General features: G+C 38.5%; 1 pseudogene; it reads left to right on the top strand.

Moving 5' to 3' along the window:
* The first annotated feature begins 2,624 nt into the window (after positions 1-2,624).
* Positions 2,625-19,567, top strand: part of LOC103750912 — a 21,632-nt pseudogene continuing 4,689 nt past the window's right edge.

A 19,567-nucleotide genomic window follows, 5' to 3' on the forward strand; every position in this document is an offset into this window, starting at 1 on the left:
CTCAGAATGAACACGAATTATTGCAATGTGAACCACATGGTAGCTGACTGAAATTACAGACTAGAATGTGTGTAAGCTTATCTCAGGTATGTTATAAGATTTCTACTAAGAGTCAGGCTTGGGGACAGGGAACACTAAGGAGAAATGGCATCTGCTACGAATAAGACTGATGGAGCAGGGAGAATCAGTAAAATCTGTCTCATTATTACTGGCTTTATCTGCTTTTATAAGCTGGTGGTATTTAAGAATGGATAGCCTACAAATATTTATCATAACAGACTATCTATCTATCTATCTATCTATCTATCTATCTATCATGTATTTGCCATTTGTCTTATTCTTTAGGATATAACCTCTATGAAGTCAGACACTTGATTTGGCATGTTCTATATCCCATTCCTAATTCTAGAACATTCTTTTTCATATAGTGGGCATTCAATAAATGTTGGTTAAACATACAAATAAGATCTATTATTCTGCTTTAATTCTGGCTGAGTAGTATACAAAACTCCTACTCCCCCTCCTTATTTTTAAAAAACACAATTAAGTGATAATCAAACTGCATTCCCTATTTTATAATGCCTGTAGGGAGTCTGACTACAGAAATTAAAATGGTTTAACTAAGACTCCAGTGTCCACCTGATGGCAGCTTAACTTAATAGTGGTCAAATTACCTCAGAGGCAATTAACACCTTTCCAGGAGCTGAGCTTGACAATTCAAACATACCAAAGCCCTTGGGTGCCTACGCAGCCACACACAGCTCCTGGCTCTGGAGATGGAGAAGCGCCATCCTCCACAGTGTGGAGCCATCCCCACAGTTATGATTAAGCCATGCTGCAGGGCAAGCAGTGCCCTGCTGAGGAAGGCCAAAGTCCTGCCAGAAACACCCCTGCTCAGCTTCTCATTCCAAATGCCTTATCATTTTCCTTCCCAAATCACAGAAAGCAAGGGGGAAGCATTACTGCATCAATATGAAGCTGGCAGGCTAATGACTGGTATGTAAAGAATGGAACATGGCAGAAGCAGTGAGTGGACAAGGACTTATCTGCTCCCAAGAGCTGAGTGTCTTAGGGGACAGCCAAGGTCAAGTGTACTGCAGATTGTTCAGGAGGCCAAGACAAGAGCTGACCCTGGGATGCATGAAAGAAATAATAGCACGGAAGACTGAGGACTAGTCCAGATGGCAACAAGCACAGAGAGAATAGTTTCTAGCATGAACTGACCTAGATCAATAGGGTGCATCTTGCTTCAGATCTGCTTTAAATGAAAATGTGCCAGCTCTTGCTGCCTGGGTGTGGGCATCACCTGGCCTCTCACTTTAGGGCTCTTTTGGCTCATGATAACAGAGTGTTTCCAGATGGGAAAGGCTAGACTCTATCTTGGTTTGAGATTTGATGTGTCTATTAGAACAAAGCAAAAACTCAAACAGCAGTGCTATGCTTTAGCTATCATTGCCGTTAGGCTTCAGGGCATGGAGCAGAAATTGCTCTGTATATCTTAAGCAGAAGAGGACTTATTGTAGAAAATTAGGCTCTTCAAAATGATTGAAATTGCCACAGGAAAGGAGACATGGGTCAGTATCATCAAACTCCAGGCACAATACCAGAGTTGCGATCCAGGGAGCTAAAAGCCTTGCCCTTTCCTGAATGCTTTATGAATCTCAGGAAGCTGGAGACTGGACACTGGGATGCCTCTTTGGACTGCCACTCTTCTCCTTGATGTTCACATCTCCAGGTTTTCACCTGACAGCTTGAACAACAGGAAGATGAACTCTGCTCGCTCCATCTTCTCTGTCACTTAAGTGTGTCTAATAGACAAAACCCAGGTTTCGTGCAGAAAAGGAGAGAGTGAGAAATGTGTTTGTGTTTGCTTTTAATATTGCACTAGTACCAGAAGAACTGGGATGAGGCTGACACAAAAGAGACATGCAGGGCATGAGATTCAGAGGCATTTGGAAAGCACAGGTGCCCCTATCATAGAATTGTGTGATTTCCTGAGATAAGTTTTTAGAAGTTAGTGTACTGTCTAATATATAGCGGTTACTCAATAATTTCTAATTCAATAACTTAGTTTAATGGGGAAAATGATGTAGATTTTCTTATTTCAACGAATTCTATTCTATGAATCTGCTTTTTCTGGGAATCTCTAGTATTATCTTGTATAGGCTTTTGAGGGTTGACAGAAACAGGAAAACAAAACAAAACAAAACAAAAAACTAGAGTGTTTTTCCTGTTCTCTTCTCCTAGTCACTCAGTACAGATACCTCCCCTCTAATACCACATCATGGGGATTTCTCACTAGGCACAGTCAGTTCTGCAGTAGACAGTAACTGAGTGTCCTATAATTCAAGTAAATTCTGGCATTATCCACTGGAGATGGGGTCAGATCCCACAGGATGAGCTATAAGACTGCTCTTCACTTCAAATGCCAATAGTAAGTCAGGCCTCTAGAACTTTTATCCCACATCACCTCCTTTAATGATTAACTTTCTAGAATATTCGGTAGAACTCAAGAAATATATTACTGATGCTTAGTCACTTATTATTTAAGGATGCTATAAAGGTTAGAGAGAAGCAGCCAGATGAAGAAATGAGCAGGACGATGCAGAGTGGAGCGAGAGACCATGGTGGCCCGAGTGTGGTCGCTGATGAGCTTTCTCATCAAAGAAAGTGTGGCAGGCGGCTGCTACCTTGTCTACGACCAGGAGCTGCTGGGGCCCAGTGACAAGAGTGAGGCTGCCCTGCGAAAGGCCGAGGAGGTCGTGCCCCCAGCCATGTACCTGTTCAGCCCTTATGTGTGCCAGCAGAAGGGTCTGGAGATGCCAAAGCTCCCAGCCTCTCCAAAGATTAACCTTCTGAACTTCCGCGACTCCTGGAACACAGGAATCATCCCTGTGATGTCCGTTCTGTCCGTGGACCCCCACCAAGGCCCGAGAGTACTCCAAGGAAGGCTGGGAGTTAGGTGGAGGAGCACGCCAAGTAGCAGAGGCCGCCTGTCCCAGCAGAACCGGGGACAGGATCAGGATTCGCAGACTCCACCAGACTAAGGACCCTACTCTGAGGGCAGCTTTCAGGGCCAATAAAGGACTTCGAAACTGTAAAAAAAAAAAAAAGGGGGGGGAATGCACAGGACAGGGTAGCTATGTGGGAAGGGCATGGGAATTCTATACCTTCCCTGAGTGTTCCAATTCCTGGAGCTAACACATGTTCAGCTATGTAGAAAGTCTCCTTTTCAGTTTCAATGCAGTTTTATTACATTGGTGATCAACCGCAACATGTAGCCCCATACCTGCTCCCCGGAGTTTGAAGAGTAGGGCTAAAATCCCACTGCCTTTATTATGCCAGGTGTTTCCAGTGACCAGCTGCCTTTGCAGAACTGCCTAAAGGTCCCAGCCAGCAGTTATCACATTAGCATCACTTCACAGATCTGTATGCCTGGAATGGAAGCCAAATATTTACATTTTATAATATCACAAGTATATTGTCACAAAGCCTGTTTGGCCACTTTTTTTTTTAGCAAGTGCTAACTCAGAGTGTAGCACCTCTCAAGCACTGACACACACACACACACACACACACACACACGTTTAATTCTCTTACACATAATCACAGTCTCTTAAAATCTTAAAATTGAAAAATAGTTCAATGAACTATTTTTTAACTTTAAAAATTTATTTATTTATTTATTTTTACTTTTATGTGTATGCATGTATTGCCTGCATGTAGGTAAGTGTACCCATGTTCTGCAATGCCCACGGAGGTCAGAAGAGGCTGTCAGATCCCCTGGGACTGGAGTTATGGACATTTGTTAGCTGCCATGTGGATGCTCTAACCCAAGTCTTCTGCAAAAACAACCAGTGTTCTTAACTGCTAAGCTATGTCTCCAGCCCCTCAATGAACTATTATTTAAAAAACAGATAACCACAGAACTAACACAAAGCTATAGTAATTGACATCTTTTATAAATACGGAACATATTTTAAGTAGAAAAAATGTGAAGAATTATGACAGCAACCCTTAAAGAAAATAGGAAAGAGAAGACAGGAGCAATTTAAAGTGAGAAATGTGGGGCTGGAGAGGTGGCTCAGCAGTTAAGAGCACTGGCTGCTCTTACAGAAGACCAGGGTTCGAATTCCAGCACCCACATGGCAGTTAACAACTGTCTGTAACTCCAGTTCCAGAGAATTAGATGCCCTCTTCTCTGTGGACATTATATGACATGGGTTCACTTACAGACATTCAGACAATACATTCATACACATAAAATTAGAAAAAGAAAAATATTTAAAATAAAATAAGGTGAGAAATATGTCAGTAGCCATCAGGGTCTCCTCATAGATCCATGACTCCAGGAGAATCAGTTCATGTGTCTGACTTCGATTTGTAGCCATTAAATGATGATATGGAATAGTCGTACAACATTTCAAACAGTTGTGAAGATGGGAACATTTTTAATCCTACCCTCCCTAAAGGAAAATTAAAGGGAAAAATCTATCTCCTATGCACATGTGCATGCACGCATGTGCGTGTGCGCACACACGCACACAATTTCTAGGTAAATTTTATATCTAAAGGAAAAAAAGTAAAACAACAGATACTGAGACGATAAAATGGGAGAAAATCTTTATCACTTCAAAGGCAAAAGGTGTCTTCAGGAGCACAGAGACTCTTTTATTTCTAAAGAAAAATTTCACAAGTTGGCATATGAGCTTTTCACTGTGACAAAATAACTAAGAAAATCAACTTAAGAGGAAGGATTTATTTTAACTCATGGTTTTAGAGGTTTAAGGCCATAATGGCTTGGCCCTGTTCCTTTAGCATTACCTGCTCATATTACACATATTATATATATGAATCCAAAATTCTTGTGTGGAAAAGTACACATAAAGCAAGATGAAAATTATCCTTGAGATAAAAAAAGCAGACACAAAAGGTCCATTGGGAATAAATGGATAAAAAAAATTATAGCATATTAATACAGTAACACTTTATATAACTACAAAAATGAATGAAGCACAGTTATATTAACAGAACAAAACATGAATGTCATAAACACAATATTGATCAGGAAATATTGGCAGTTACTTACAGATAAAATGACTGACTAGAAGCAGCTACCCAAAGACCCAGTTAAGAAGTATCAAAATATGAAAAAAACTGGGTGTGGTTTAATCTCAGACTCTGGAGGAAGAGGCAGGTGGATCTCTGTGAGATTCAGGCCAGCCTGGTCTATGTAACACGTTCCAGGCCAGCTGAGGCTAGAGGGAGATCTCATCTTAAAAAAAAAAATTTCTTTTAGCTGAAAATAAGAAAAACAATAGACTATTACAGAGAGAGGAAAAGCTAGAGTTCACAAAAAGAGACATGAGAACTCAAAGTACAGATAGCAGAAAGATGATGTTCCAAAAGGAGCCAAGGTGAACTCAAATCCAGCCACATGGTTCCCTGATTGCCGACTGGAGAGCAGAAGCCTCATTCATAACTAATCCAAAGAGCCCTGATAAAAAGAGAAGAGCAGTCCTACCCATAGGCAAGAACACAGCTCTCACAAGCCTCAGATCCAGCTTTAGGTCTGACTGAGACCAGGATTTCTCTGGTGGAATGGCTGAGCAGTAGGGAGAACTTCCTCCATTTCACAGGGCTGTACCCAGTTATCTTGACAGGAAATGCATTGCTTGAATCTGAGCTGCCTTGGGGTGTTGTTGTTGTTGGTACTGAGAACAGTGGATATTTGGAATCCAAGATATTTGGAATTAATTATCCAGAGCTCCAGATTGAGAGACATCCCTGAGAGACAGTGATGAAGATCAGGAGGGGCTGATATTGACAAGATAAAAAAGTAAGAATGATAGGAAGTTTGGCCCATGTAGCCCTTCTCTAAAATGCCTTGGCACAGATCTCATCAACTGAGAATAAAACTGGGCCTTAAGATCCCTAAACCTGAAGTCAGCACGTGGTCCAACCTTTGTTGGAGCCACATATCTGCTATAAGAGTCACTGCTTAGAGTACAGGAACTCTGAAGCGCCAGTGGACCACTGTATAGCCTCCATTGCATTGCTCCAGTAGAGTGACTAATGCTTAGAGGATTCTGAAAGTGTGAAGAAAGGTCAGCCTATGCAGTTCTCAGTGCTGTGGTTACTTTACCCATTTACAATGCATTTAGAAGACTCTGCCCAACTAGAACATTAGTCATTCCTAGGACTGCAAACTAGGGAGTCTCAGAAGGGTGGGAAAACATTTCCAGCCCACAGACTGCAATGCTAAATGTGGCCTGTAGAGGTCCTTTTATGTAAAGAAGGGAATTGAGGATAGCTCTTGCAGACACTGGGCATTTGTCCAATACAGATTTAGCACGAGGACAAACCACAGGATAGACAAGAGTCCACAGTTCAACTCTGCTCCTACATATAGGGGGCAGTCTTCAATTCTGAAGGACCCAAAAAGAAGGTTCTCCAGTGCTTCATCTTTTTCTTTCCTTTTGCCATCTGTATTTCTCCTTTTTTTCTTTGACAATGCTCTTAGCACCTTAAAATTTTGTGGTTTTATTTGTGTTAATTTTCACGCATTTATCAAATTTTGTTTATGTGCCTTTTCATTACTGGACAATGTCCTTGCTTGCCATTCTTTCTTCTCCTCCCCTTCCTCCTTCCTCCACCCCTACTTTTGGACTCCCCTGTGTTCCCTCTTTCTTATTTCTACTTTATTTTTAATAGCATTTTTATTTTTATCTTAATTTTTAAAATATTCCTAACGATATCTAATAAAAACTTCTCAATTTTATTATTAGTCCCCTGAAAGGCAGCATTTTAAACAAATATGCAAGCTATATTAATGAAAATAGCATGATAACCCAGTTTCACATATGTTTTAACTTTTAAATATATTTCATTTCCTCACAGAAATATACTAACCACATTAAGGCATACTGAAGCATAAAAGGTCATGATGCTATACATTTGACAGAAAACACCACAGAATATTGCCAAGTGGGTAATTGTTTCAAAAATTAAAAAGTTCTTTAGTGTTGATGTTAGATTTAATATAATATATTCCAAATCATGTGCCTCCAGTTTTCCTGTTTAGTATGTAACAAAAAAGGTTTATTCTCTTATAAAAAATCAATCAGATATATCCACCATGAAAAAAGGCAAAACTATACTTAAAAAAATTACCCATTCTTGAGCCATGTGGGAGGTAGAGGCAGGCAAATCACTGTGAGATCAAGGCCAGCTGGTATACATAGCAAGTCCTAGGCCGGATAGGGCTACAGTGAGACCCTGTCTCAAGAAAGTAACCCTTTCTTGCTCTCCTTTCTAAATATTATAGCATTCAACACATTTATTTGCTTATGAATGTACATGTATACATTATCATTATAGACTAGGCTGCATTTTTTAACTTTCTGTGACTATGTAACCTCACTTAATATTATACATTCTAGGTCCACCCATTTTCCTAGGTCCATCCTATTTCCTGTAAATGTTGTGATTTAATTTTTCTTTAGAACTGTAACATTCCATCTTATATAGGTACCAAATTTCCATTATTCATTCATCTCTTGATGGATAGCTAGGTGGGTTCTATTTCCTTGCTATAGTGAACAGAGAAGCAATAAATATAGGGATGCAAATATCTCTATATCAGAACATGGAGTTCCCTGGATATATGCCCAGGAGTAAGATAGTTGGGTCATATGGTGCTCTGCTTTTAATTTTTTGAGGAATATCCAAATTGATTTCCATAATGGCTACCCCCATTTTTACTCCCTTCAAAAATGAGTAAGGTCTCCTCTTTCCCTACATCCTCTCCAACATTTGTTGACAGATTTGTTGATGATAGCCATTCTGATTGAGGCAAAGTGATATCTCAAAGTAGTTTAAATTTGCTTTTAATGGGGATGTTGAACATTTTTTCAAAATAGTTGTTGGTCATTTGTATTTTCTTTTCTGAGAACCATCTATTCAATTTGTTAGCACATGTGTTTATTGGTAATTTTATTTCTCTGGCACTTAATTTTTATAGTTCTTTATATATTCTGGGTGTTAGCTCCTTGTTTAATATATGCTTGTAAAGATTTCTCCCAGTCTATAGGCTGTGTGCTCAGCTGATTGTTTCCTTTGCTGTGCAGAAATGTTTTAACTTCATCCAGTCCCATCTATTGAAACTTGAGTCTAGTTCCTCAGAAATTTCTTGCCTATCCCAATGTTCTGAAGAGTATTTCCTATATTTGCATCTAGGAGCTTCAGATTTCAAACTAAGATTTTTGGTCCATTTTGAATTGATTTTTGTACAAGGTGAAATTTGGGAGTGTAATTTCATTCTCCTGCAGGTAGAAATCCAGTTTTGCCAACATCCTTTATTGAATAGACTATCTTTTTACTAATGTATGCTTTTGCCTCTTTTTATCAAGAATTAGGTGTGCATAATTTTGTTGGTTTATTTCCAGATCCTTTATTCTGTTCTATTGGTCTACTTATCTATATTTATGCCAATGCCAACCTGTCTTTATCACTATAATTCTGTAGTATAATTTGAGGTTGGGTATTGTGATGCCTTCAGCTGTGTTCTTAGTCCATAGGATGGTTTTGGTTATTCTCGGCACTTATGGAACCACATGAATTCTTGGATTATTTGTTCTAGTTCTGTGAAATATGACATTAGAATTTTGAAAGGTATTGCATTAAATCTGTAGATTGATTTTGGTAGTATAGCTATTTTTACAACATCAATTCTGACAATCCAGGAGCATGGTGGTTTTTTTTTTTTTTTCCATCACGTAGTATCTTCTTTGATTTTTTTCAGTGTTTTGAAGTTTTCATTGTAGAAGTTCTTCCATTCTTCAGTTAACTGTATTCCTAGGCACTTAATTTTGAGGGAGTTGAGGGAGTATTATTTTGAATGAGATATTTTTCCTAATTATTTACTGAGAGTATATTCTTAGCATATAGGAAAGCTACTTGCTTTTTATAGCCTGCAACTTTACTGCAAGTGTTCTTTAGGTCTAGGAGTTTTCTAGTAGATTCTACAGGGTACTTTTAGTGTAGAATCATGTCACCTACAAGTAAGGATAGTTTGACCTCTTTCTCTCCTATTTTTATTCCTTTATGTCTTTCCCTTGCCTAACTGCTACAGCTAAGACTTCAAGCATTATGTTAAATGAAAGGAGAGGCTGAGCATCCTGGTTTTATTTGTGATGGCTAATCCTGGGTGTCAACTTGACTGGATCTGGGATTAACTGAAATGAGAGAGATCTTAATTGGATCATCTGAAGCTGGAAGACACACCCTGAATGTGGGTGTTACCTTCTGATGGCAGCCCATATAAAAGGCCACTGCAGAGGAGAACGCCTGGCTTCTTGCTGCCTGCCTTCTCTCTCGCTAGTTGAGTTCATCTTGCTGCTGTAGACTGAAGACCAGCTGATCTTTTGGAATTCATCAGACCTTCAGCACCAGATTGGGACTACTGAGACATCCAGCCTCGTGGTCTGAGTGACTATGGATTCTCAGCCTCTCCAGTGTGGTGCAGCCATTGTTGGATGTTTGTTAGCTGCCTTGTGGTTGCTGGGAACTGAATTCATGTTCTCTGCAAGAGCAGCCAGGGGTCTTAACCACTGAGAGATCTCTGTAGCCTCCTCCATGTTAATTTTTACTTTTATCCCATTGTGGTCTGATAAGATGCAAGGAATTGGCTTTATTTTTTGTATTTATTGAATTTGCCTTGTGTCTTATGGTATGATCTGTCTTGGAAAAGTTTCTTTCTGCTGCTAAGAAAAATGTGTATTTTCTATTGGATGGAATATTCTATATATCAATTAAATCAAGCTTATCAACATTATATTTTAACTCTAAGATTACTTTTTTTTAGTTTGGAAGATCTTTTTAAAAATGAGAGCAAGGTATTGAAGTCTTATACTATATTGTGTCAGGACCTATAAGGCTTTTTATACTTCGAGTGTTTGTTTCAAAAACTTAGAGGCTCCAATATTCAATACATAAATGTTTACTAGGGTTATATCTCCCTGATTACTTTTTTCCTTTATTAACATGTAGTGTCTTTTGAAAATCTCTTTTAATGAATTTTGGTATGAAGTTTACTTTTTCTGATATAAGGATACATATGCCTGTTTGCATTTTTTATTTGCTTGGTAGTTTGTTTTGAATTATTTAATAGTAAGTTTTTGATATCATTGCCAACTAGGTGTTTTTCTTTGAAATGACATATTGTTGATTCCTCATCTACTGAATTCAAAGATATTGAAATTGGTAAAATTCGGGATGATGATCTCAAAAGTTGACTAGCAAATATCATCAATGACCTGAAAGATGATACCATGGGCATATGAAGTAAGGAAATCAATCCAAGATCTGGAGAGGAAAGTTAGCAACATAAAGCAGACACTTGGAAAAATGAATGGGCAGCAGTATGGATGAAAATGTCCCCCAAGTGAAGAGACATACACAAAGAAATTGAAGTGTTTTGTTGTCTGTTTGCTTGAGACAAGGTCTCACTATGTAGGCCTGGCTGGCCTAGAATGAGTTATGTAGACTAGGCTGGCCTTAAACTCACAGGGATTGACCTACCTCTGCCTTCTGAGTGCTGGATCAAAGATCACAATTGCAACTTGGCCTACTATATTGAGAAAAACTATCTATCATAATTGAAGGTAAAGTAAAACTTTCCATGACAGAATCAGGCTAAAGAAATTTGTGACCACCATGCCAGCCCTACAGAAGGAATATTATGGACTGAACAGAAAGATTAACAGACTCAAGAGGTTATAGGAAAAAAATTAACAAAAGCTGCTTTAAACAAAAGAGAACTAAAAAGCAACAAAAATTACAAAAACAACAAAATGCCAGGAGCCAATATATATCTTTCAATAACTTTGAATACTAATGATCTCGATTTCCATATCAAAAGACACAGGCTAGCAGATTGGAGTAGAAAAGGGGATTCTTCTTTTGCTGCCTCCATGAAACACACCTTAAAGATAGATATTATACTGGGATGAAAGGATACAAAATGTTATTCTAAGCTAATGGGACAAAAAAATTAGCATGCATCACTACTCTAATATCTGACAAATTAGACTAAATCTGTTACAAGAGATAAAGAGGTCACTTCATACTGATCAAAGCATTAATCCATCAAGAGGAAATTACCTAAATATATATGCATTAAACGTAAGTTCACCTAATTTAATAAAACAAATACTATTAGGCAAAAGGCTCAGAATACCAGCACAATAATAGTGACTTTAATGCCTCAGTCTCACCATTAGACAGATCAACTGGACAAAAATAGATAAGAAATACTGAAAATATATGACACCATAGATCAAATGGACATAACAGGCATCTATAGAACATTTCACTCAAACATTCTTCTCAACAACCTGTGGAGCTTTAGATTACATATTAGAGCACAAAGCATGTCTCAGTAAATACATGAAATTGAAATAATTCCTTATATTCTATCTGATTATAGCAGAATACGAATATAAATTAATAGCAAGAGAAATTATAAAAATTAACACAAAAGCATGGAGATTAAACAGAACACTACTGAATGATGAATGGGTCATTGAAAAAATAAAAAAGAAAAACTAAAAATTCCTAAAATTGAATGAAAATGAGGATACAATATACTGTAATATATGGGCTATAATGAAAGTAGTCTTATGAGGTCATTTATAGCTCCAAGTGCCTACATTAAAAATCAGAGAGATCAACCTACCCACTTGGTCACCATCTTCCTGCTCCCAGACTAGGCCAGAATTACACTACTCTAGAGCTCTCATCTACCCTGCTTAGCTAGTCAGAACTCACCCACTCAATTTCCTAGCCTGGTCAAGAACCAGCTGCTCTTGAACACCCTTCCAAGCTAATCACATACTCACCAACTCAGTCAACATCTTCTGTCTCTGAGACTAGGCCTTGAACTCTCCAGCTCCAGACTAGCCTGGTCAGCTATCTATAATCAATTCAATCTGCCTCCATTCTACACTCATAATTCTCTGATTGCTCACCTTATACATCAGAACAGCCTGGAACCATCCTAAAATTAAAAAAAAAAATCAAAAGTGAGAACTGAAAGCACAGATCAACTAACTATTCATAACTGACTGGAAAGCAATCGTTAAAACTACAATAAGGATAGAACCAAACTTCAACTCAAAAGATCTTCAAGCAGGCTAGAATTTCATATCAGACACACAACCAACAAAAGAAGTCTATATATCCAGGTCACAATGCAAAAACACGAATAATATGAAAACTCAAGACATTATGTTGTACCAAATCCCACCAGTCCACTTCTGTGTTCTACAATGAATTATACCATAAAGAACCCTAGGATACAGAACTTAAATGAAGAATTATAAACATGATCAAGGAATTAAAATATTTTAAAGAAAACAAGTAACTTGAAGAACTCAAAGAGGATAGGAATAAACTCCTGATTGAAGCTCAAGAAAATTCAAATATGTGGTCAAATGAAAGGTCAAAGACAATTCAGGACTTTAAAGGTGAATTCAAGAAAGAGATAGAAATATTGAAGAAAACTTCGGCTGGAAAGAATATGGAATTTCAAAATTCAATAAGCCAATTTGAAACAACAGGAGAAAAAAGCCTCACCAGCAAAATGAATCATATGATAAATAGAATATCAAGACTGAAAGATAAAGTTGGAGAATTAGACCACTCAATCAAAGAATAAGAAAATTTAAAAAAATGGGAATAGAATATGCAGGATCTGTGGGACACCATGAAAGAATACCAAATAGACAGGGCCAGAACAGAAACTCCTCTTGGCTTATAATAGTAAGAACACTAAATGTCTAGAACAAAGAGAAGGTATTGAAAACTGCAAGAGAAAAATAACAAGTTGCATATCAGGAAAAACCCATCAGAATTATAGCTGGCTTTTCATTGGCAGCTATAAAAACCAGAAGAGCCTGGAGTAAGACATTCCAAGTTCTAAATGACAATAGGTAGCATGCCAGAATATTTTACCCAGCAAAACTATCTATCATAGTGGAAGGAGAAAATAATTTGCATGCAAATAGGCTGAAAAGAAATTATGTCTCTCAAGATAGCTCTACAGAGACTATTCTGTACAATACAAAGAACTGAAGAAAGGAATGACCATAATCAAGAAACTACATAAAATAAATGAAGGTATAACTACGTATAACCCAAAGGCTCCTCCAAAAAGCTGGAGCTGATCCAGGGTGAGTGTGGGTGATACAGACCACACTGGGAAAAAGGGGTGGAGCTGCTGCCATATGGGGTGTGGGGGAACACCAAGCAAGGGAAGATGGGGGTGGGGTTAGGGGACCAGGAGTCAAAGGACCCAAGGAAAAAGACAGATAGTAATGAGAAAAGAAACAACCTAAAAATAATAGTAGTTAAAGCTGCCCCTCACATTCAACAACCTTTGATGCAAAAAGGAAAAAGAGTTAACAGTATTGTAGCTAGGAGAAAATACTCCACACTGGACGCTGTTGAAACTAGGAAAAACTTTCAAACACATGATCAAAGAGCCCCTCACTGCATGGCTTGTGAGGGTATGGGACATGGGAACAAATAATGTCAGTTTAAGTCCTTTAGAAGCTTCATAGCTGAATTATATAACTACCTATCCAGCATTGAGACATAGGCTTTACAACCTAGGCCAATATAGGAGGGAGCAGTCCCTAATGGAATGGCTTGTGCAAGGTATTAAAGCTTCATGGTCATCATCAGTGGAGACTCCCATGATTCCCATGATTATCAGGGGTTGGAGGACTATAAAAGAGGGACAGGTATTACTGAGAGAACTAGGTATGAGAAAAGCAATATATATATCAATCACAGTTCACTGGGCCAGATAGGGCTGTGTTTACCAGAGATATAAAGGAAAGCTTAATTCAACTGGGACCCAGAGAATGGTATAGAGCTTTCTTTAATGGTTTTACTAAGTCCTTTAATGGCACAGGATCTTTGTAAAGTGAGGGAGGCTTTGGAAGATCTAAGTGACTCAAACCAGCATGTAAAACATGTCTGTAGAATAATAGAGCAACCTACAAGAGGTATAAAAAAGACCAGACAGAAGAAATAGTCTGTTTGGGCTTACTCAAAGACAAACGTAGCAAGATTTATGTCCAGCCCAAATTCCCAATGAAAAAATTGATAGGAAACCAAATTCAGTACTAAGGAGTTTCTGGAAGGCTTTAAAACCTGAATAACAGTTCACAAAAGGCATTCAGAGGATAAAAACTGTCCCAGGGGTGGTTAAGAATCCCTAAAGATTAAATAAGGTACATTTCTCCCCTGGGAGAGGCTATGCTAGGAGTGGAGGCAGTTTTCCCCACCAGGGCCTCCCCCAGCAGCCAGGTATAGTCAATGGAAAGACAGCAGATAAGGCGACAGCCAGGAGGCAGACCCAGGATCTGCATGACTCAGGGAACCAACAGGTGCATCAGGGACAAGAGAGACACTCTGCCTCCTTAGCCTGGTTCAGGGTCAGGCAACTTGAGCCAACACCTGCAAATGTATCAAGGTTAAGATGATACAAAGAGGCTCCATGTAAAATCCCCAGAATACGGAATGACTATAATAAAGAACTAACCAGATTAATTCCTCTTACCCATGCTATGGTACCTACCAAATATCTATGGAGAAAGCAATTAATACAAATGGAAAAAAACCTTTCCATGCTATGTTAGACCTTGACTATGATTGATTTAACATATAATGTTAACCTTTGAGTGTTTTACAGATGTGAAACCCATTTGAAAGATACCAAATACACCTGAAGAAACAAAGGCCAGCTATAACTATAAGATTCTTGGGAGTTTTATGGTTCGGAAAAAATACAAAGAGAGGCTCCCAAAACTGTAGAACTGTTAAGAAAAACTACAGTACCAGGGGTGGGTTGACCCCCTATCAGCTGTTGGTCAGAGAGATCCTAGAGGTGCTCAAATTAACCAAATCTATTGCCACTAATGTCGGTTGTATACTAGAAAGGTCGGTAAGGCTATGTTGCTGAAGACACTGCATGATGTGAGCATGGGAGAAGAAGAGATGGGGCCAAGACTAAGCTAAAAAGTCCATGCCACTGGATGGATGGCTTTCATAATGCCAGAAGGCGCTATGCAGATGGTTGGGGGAAAAGGATCCCTTATGATTCTGCTCAACAATGGACCCCTCATACTGCACACTATTGATATTCTAAGCAATGCCTGCTAGTGCAATAATGGCTTGACTAGTATATGTACAAGTGATAAATTTCTAATTGGATAAGGCCCACTCCTAGGGATGGAACACACATCTGGTGCTGTAGACCAGGCCAACCTCCTGTGTCAGGGAAGGCTATAGGCCCCAGTGAGGAAGCTGTTGCAAGTGTACTGTTTAATGAATATTGTACCCCTACTGGGATATCTTCTAAACATTTGTATTTACAGCCGTGCTTGTTTAGATGTGTCTACTTCCTTCCATTTGTCTTTATAGTAGGGGAAACACCACTGAGATAGATCAGTGGCCACATCTTGAAAATGAATGATAGGGAGGCCCAAGAGGTCAATATCTTGCCATGATACTAGAGAGATCACCCTGCATCTGTCACCCCCTCCAAGGCTCAGGGACCTTTGTGGAAGAGGTGCTGGAAAGTACGTAAGAGCCAGAGGAAGGGGTGGAGTGTAACCCAAAGGCGCCTCTGAAAAGCTGATGCAAAGTGAGCATGGGCAATGCAGAGCACACTGGGAAAAAGTGGTGGAGATGCCACCATGTGGGGCAGGGGGGAATACTGAGTGAGAGAAGATGGGGGTGGGAGATGGATGGTGCATGCATTTCAAATATGGAGAAGGAAAAGTCTATAAGAATCCATGTTTTTGTAAGTCACCCCCTCCCAAATGTCATATAAACTATGCAAAATCCAAATAGGATGCCTTATGTTGGTTTGTCAGCCCTGGGGCCTCAGAGGGTGGGGGCACAAGTCTCCCAAGAAGGGAGAGGGGAAATTTATTAAAACACTATGGAAACACAAACTAGGACTAAGAACACAAGCAAAATAAAATGACAGTAACCAATATACATCTTTCAATAATAACTTTAAATATTACCTCCACAGTCAAAAGACAAGGGCTATTTGATTTTTGGCAAAGGTGCCAAGAATACATACTGGAGGAAAGACAGCATCTTAAACAAATGGTGCTGGAAAAATTGGATCTCCATATGTAGAAGAGTGAAATTAGAACCATATCTAACACTCTGCACAAAAGTCATCTCTGAATAGATCAAAGACCTCAATGTGAAACCTGAAATGCTAAAACTGTTAGAAGGAAACATAGGAAGTACCCTACAAGATATAGTGCAGGGAAGGACTTTCCAAACCAGAGTTCACTTGCTTGTGAATTAAGGTCAAATATTGACAAATGAGACCTCATTGAACTAAAAAGTTTCTGTACAGCAAAGGAAACAACCAATTAAGTGAAGATAAAGCCCACATAGTGGAAGAAAGTCTTTACTGGTTATACATCTGATAGAAGATTAATATCCAGAATATACAAAAAACTCAAAAAAAGAATTAAGAAAGCAAATGATCCAATTAAAAAATGAGCTATATATCTGAAAAGAAAGTTCTCAAAAGAAGAAATTAAAATGGATAAGAAATACCTTAAAAAGTGTTCAACATCTTTAGTAATTGGGGGAAATCCAAGTTAAAACTACTTTAAAATTTCATCATACCCTAGTCAGAATGGCTAAGGTCAAGAGAGCATATGTCACCATATGCTGGCAAGAATGTGGAGAAAAGGAAATTCTCATTCATTACTGATGGGATTGCAAATGGTGCAACCGCTATGGAAATCAGTGTGAAGAACTCTTAAAAACTCTTAGATGTACCATATGATCCAGCTATACTACACCTGGACATATACCCAAAGGACTCAAAACAGAAATACTTGCTCAGCCATGTTTTTTGCTAATCTTTTCACAATAGCTAGGGAATGTAAACAGCCTAAATGTTCCTCAGAATGGATAATGAAATGTGGTACATTTACACAATGAGGTTCTGTACAGCAGTAAAGAAAGGTGAAATCATGAAATTTGTAAGTCAGTGGATAGAACTAGAACCTGTCACACTGAGTGAAGTAACACACAGACTTAGAAAAACAAGCAACATGTGCTCTTTCTCATTTGTGGGTCCTAGTTCCTATACCTACCTCTCACCACTCATCAAGTTTATCCTTATCTCTCATCATGTACAAAGATCAATTCCACATGGCATACAGACCTCATTTTTATATCTGAACTTTAGAAACTGCTAGAGGATAAAGTAGGGAGCACACTTAAGGATACAGGCATAAGTGAGGACTTTCCAGAGACTCTAGTCACTTAGGAAATAAGGCCAAGGAATGACAAGTGAGACCTTGTGAAATTAAAAATCTTCTCTACTGCAAAAGAAACTGTTAATTGAATGTAGAGGCAGTCTACAGAATGGGAGAAAATCTTAGCCAGCTATACATCTGACAGAGGGTGTCTAGAATGTACAAAGAGTTTTAAAAAGAACTAAAATAAACATCAAAGAAACAAATAACCTGATTAAAAAATGATCCATAGAAATGAACGAGAATTCTCAAAAGAAAAACACACAAATGCCTATTAAATACTTTAAAAAAGAGTTCAACATCCTTCCCATGAGAAGAACGCAAATTAAAGATACTTTGAGATTTCATCTTAGTCCCATCAGAATGTTTATTACCAAGAAAACAAATGACTACAAATGCTAGTGAGGATGCAGGGAAAGGGTCAACAGTTAAATATTCCTCTAAGCTCTTTTTTCTCTTTCTCTAATTAATCCATACATCCCTCTGTGTGCACGTGTGTGCATTCATGGGTGCATGCGTGCATGTGTGTGCATATACATTCCACATTATAGCTTTATATCCAGGACCTTGTTCTAAGTATCCAAGGGAACTGATACTGTCAAAGGGATAGGAACTCACCGTAATACATATGAATGACTATCTGAATATATAAAAACTCTGGAAATTTTTATTGAATATGTCAATGCTGTTGTAATGAAATGCTTCTTATAATCATGTGGTTATTAAGTAAATAATTTTAAAACAAGAGAATTTTGAATAAATAAAAATCCAATATGATCAAAATATATAAAAAAGTTTATTCTGGTAATTTTCCAGCTTTTTCATTGTTTTTATAGGAAGTAAACTTTGTTATGTCTTCCTTGACCATTTTTCACTGATACTCTGACTTTTCCCAATATGTGCTTATCTCTGCTTTATGTTTCTAATATCTTCCTTTTATTTCTTTAAAAATCCCTTTTATGCCTACTTAAAACCTTTGTTTGCTCCATTAATTATTCCTCTGCATTAAGTACTAGTCACAATTGGTTACTTTCTGAGCTCCTTGGCATCTGAGCATGGATCTAAAGTCATCAGGTAGATTTCAATGGTCATGTTTTTCACATCTACTAATTATTAAGGAGCAAGTTTTTATGCTTTGAAGAATTATTTTCTTTTTTATTTATTTATATACCCACTTTCCAGGTAGCACCCTCCCATAGCCTTCCCCCCCCACTCAACTAGAGTCCTTATACTCTGATATCCCTGCTACTGTCTACTGTGTTGTCAGCACCCCCAGCCTTTCCCCACTACTTGTCCTTCTGGTGAATCTCGTCAGCCTATCTCGAGGTCTTCGTTTTAGGAGGGTCAGCTGTTCCTCATCTAGCAGTATTCAGCTGTCAATATTCCTTTGGATAAGACTGGGGTCTGCCCATTTTGTTTTAAAATATACAGTTTCCTACAGAAAGATTTTTTTTTTTTGGTCTTTTTGAGACAGGGTCTCTTTGTAGCCCTAGCTGGCCTGGAACTCACTATGTAGACCAGGCTTGGCTTGAACACACAGAGATCCACCTGCCTCTGTCTCCTGAGTGCTGGGATTAAAGGCGTGAGCCACCACGCCCAGCTCATTCTTAATGCTACTAACACTTAGATGTTTGTACATGCGTCTCTAATCTCTATATATTTGATTATTACTAGTCACAGTTGGTTATACTCAGATCCTTATTACCTGAGTATGGATATAAAGTCATCAGATAGATTTCACTGGTAATGTTTAACACCTCTACTATTTAACATGAAGTAAATGTTTATGCTTCATCCTCAAATATAAGTCTTTTAAAAAAATTTGTTGATTTTTCTGTGTATATCATACAGAACATCCCACACACAATCTTATTCATCTATACACCCACTTCCCAAATGGCACCCTCCCATAGCCTCCCCACCCCCACTGGAGCCCATATACTCTGTCATCCCTGTTTCTGTCCACTGTGTTGTCAGTACCCCAGCTGTTCCCCAGTGCTTGTCCATCCACTGAATCTAGTCAGCCTATCTAGAGTTCCTTGTTTTAGGAAGATCAGCTGTTCCCCATCTAGCAGCAATCAGTTGTCAATATTCCTTTAGATAAGATTGGGGTCTGATGTTCATTTTCCCAATTCCATGCTGGGTTACTATCTGGGAGTCCCTTTGGCCACCCTGGCCAACAACTCAAAAGAAGGTAT

The sequence above is a fragment of the Nannospalax galili genome, unplaced genomic scaffold (assembly GCF_000622305.1).
Source record: "Nannospalax galili isolate Female #2095 unplaced genomic scaffold, S.galili_v1.0 scaffold66, whole genome shotgun sequence".
NCBI lineage: Eukaryota > Metazoa > Chordata > Mammalia > Rodentia > Spalacidae > Nannospalax > Nannospalax galili.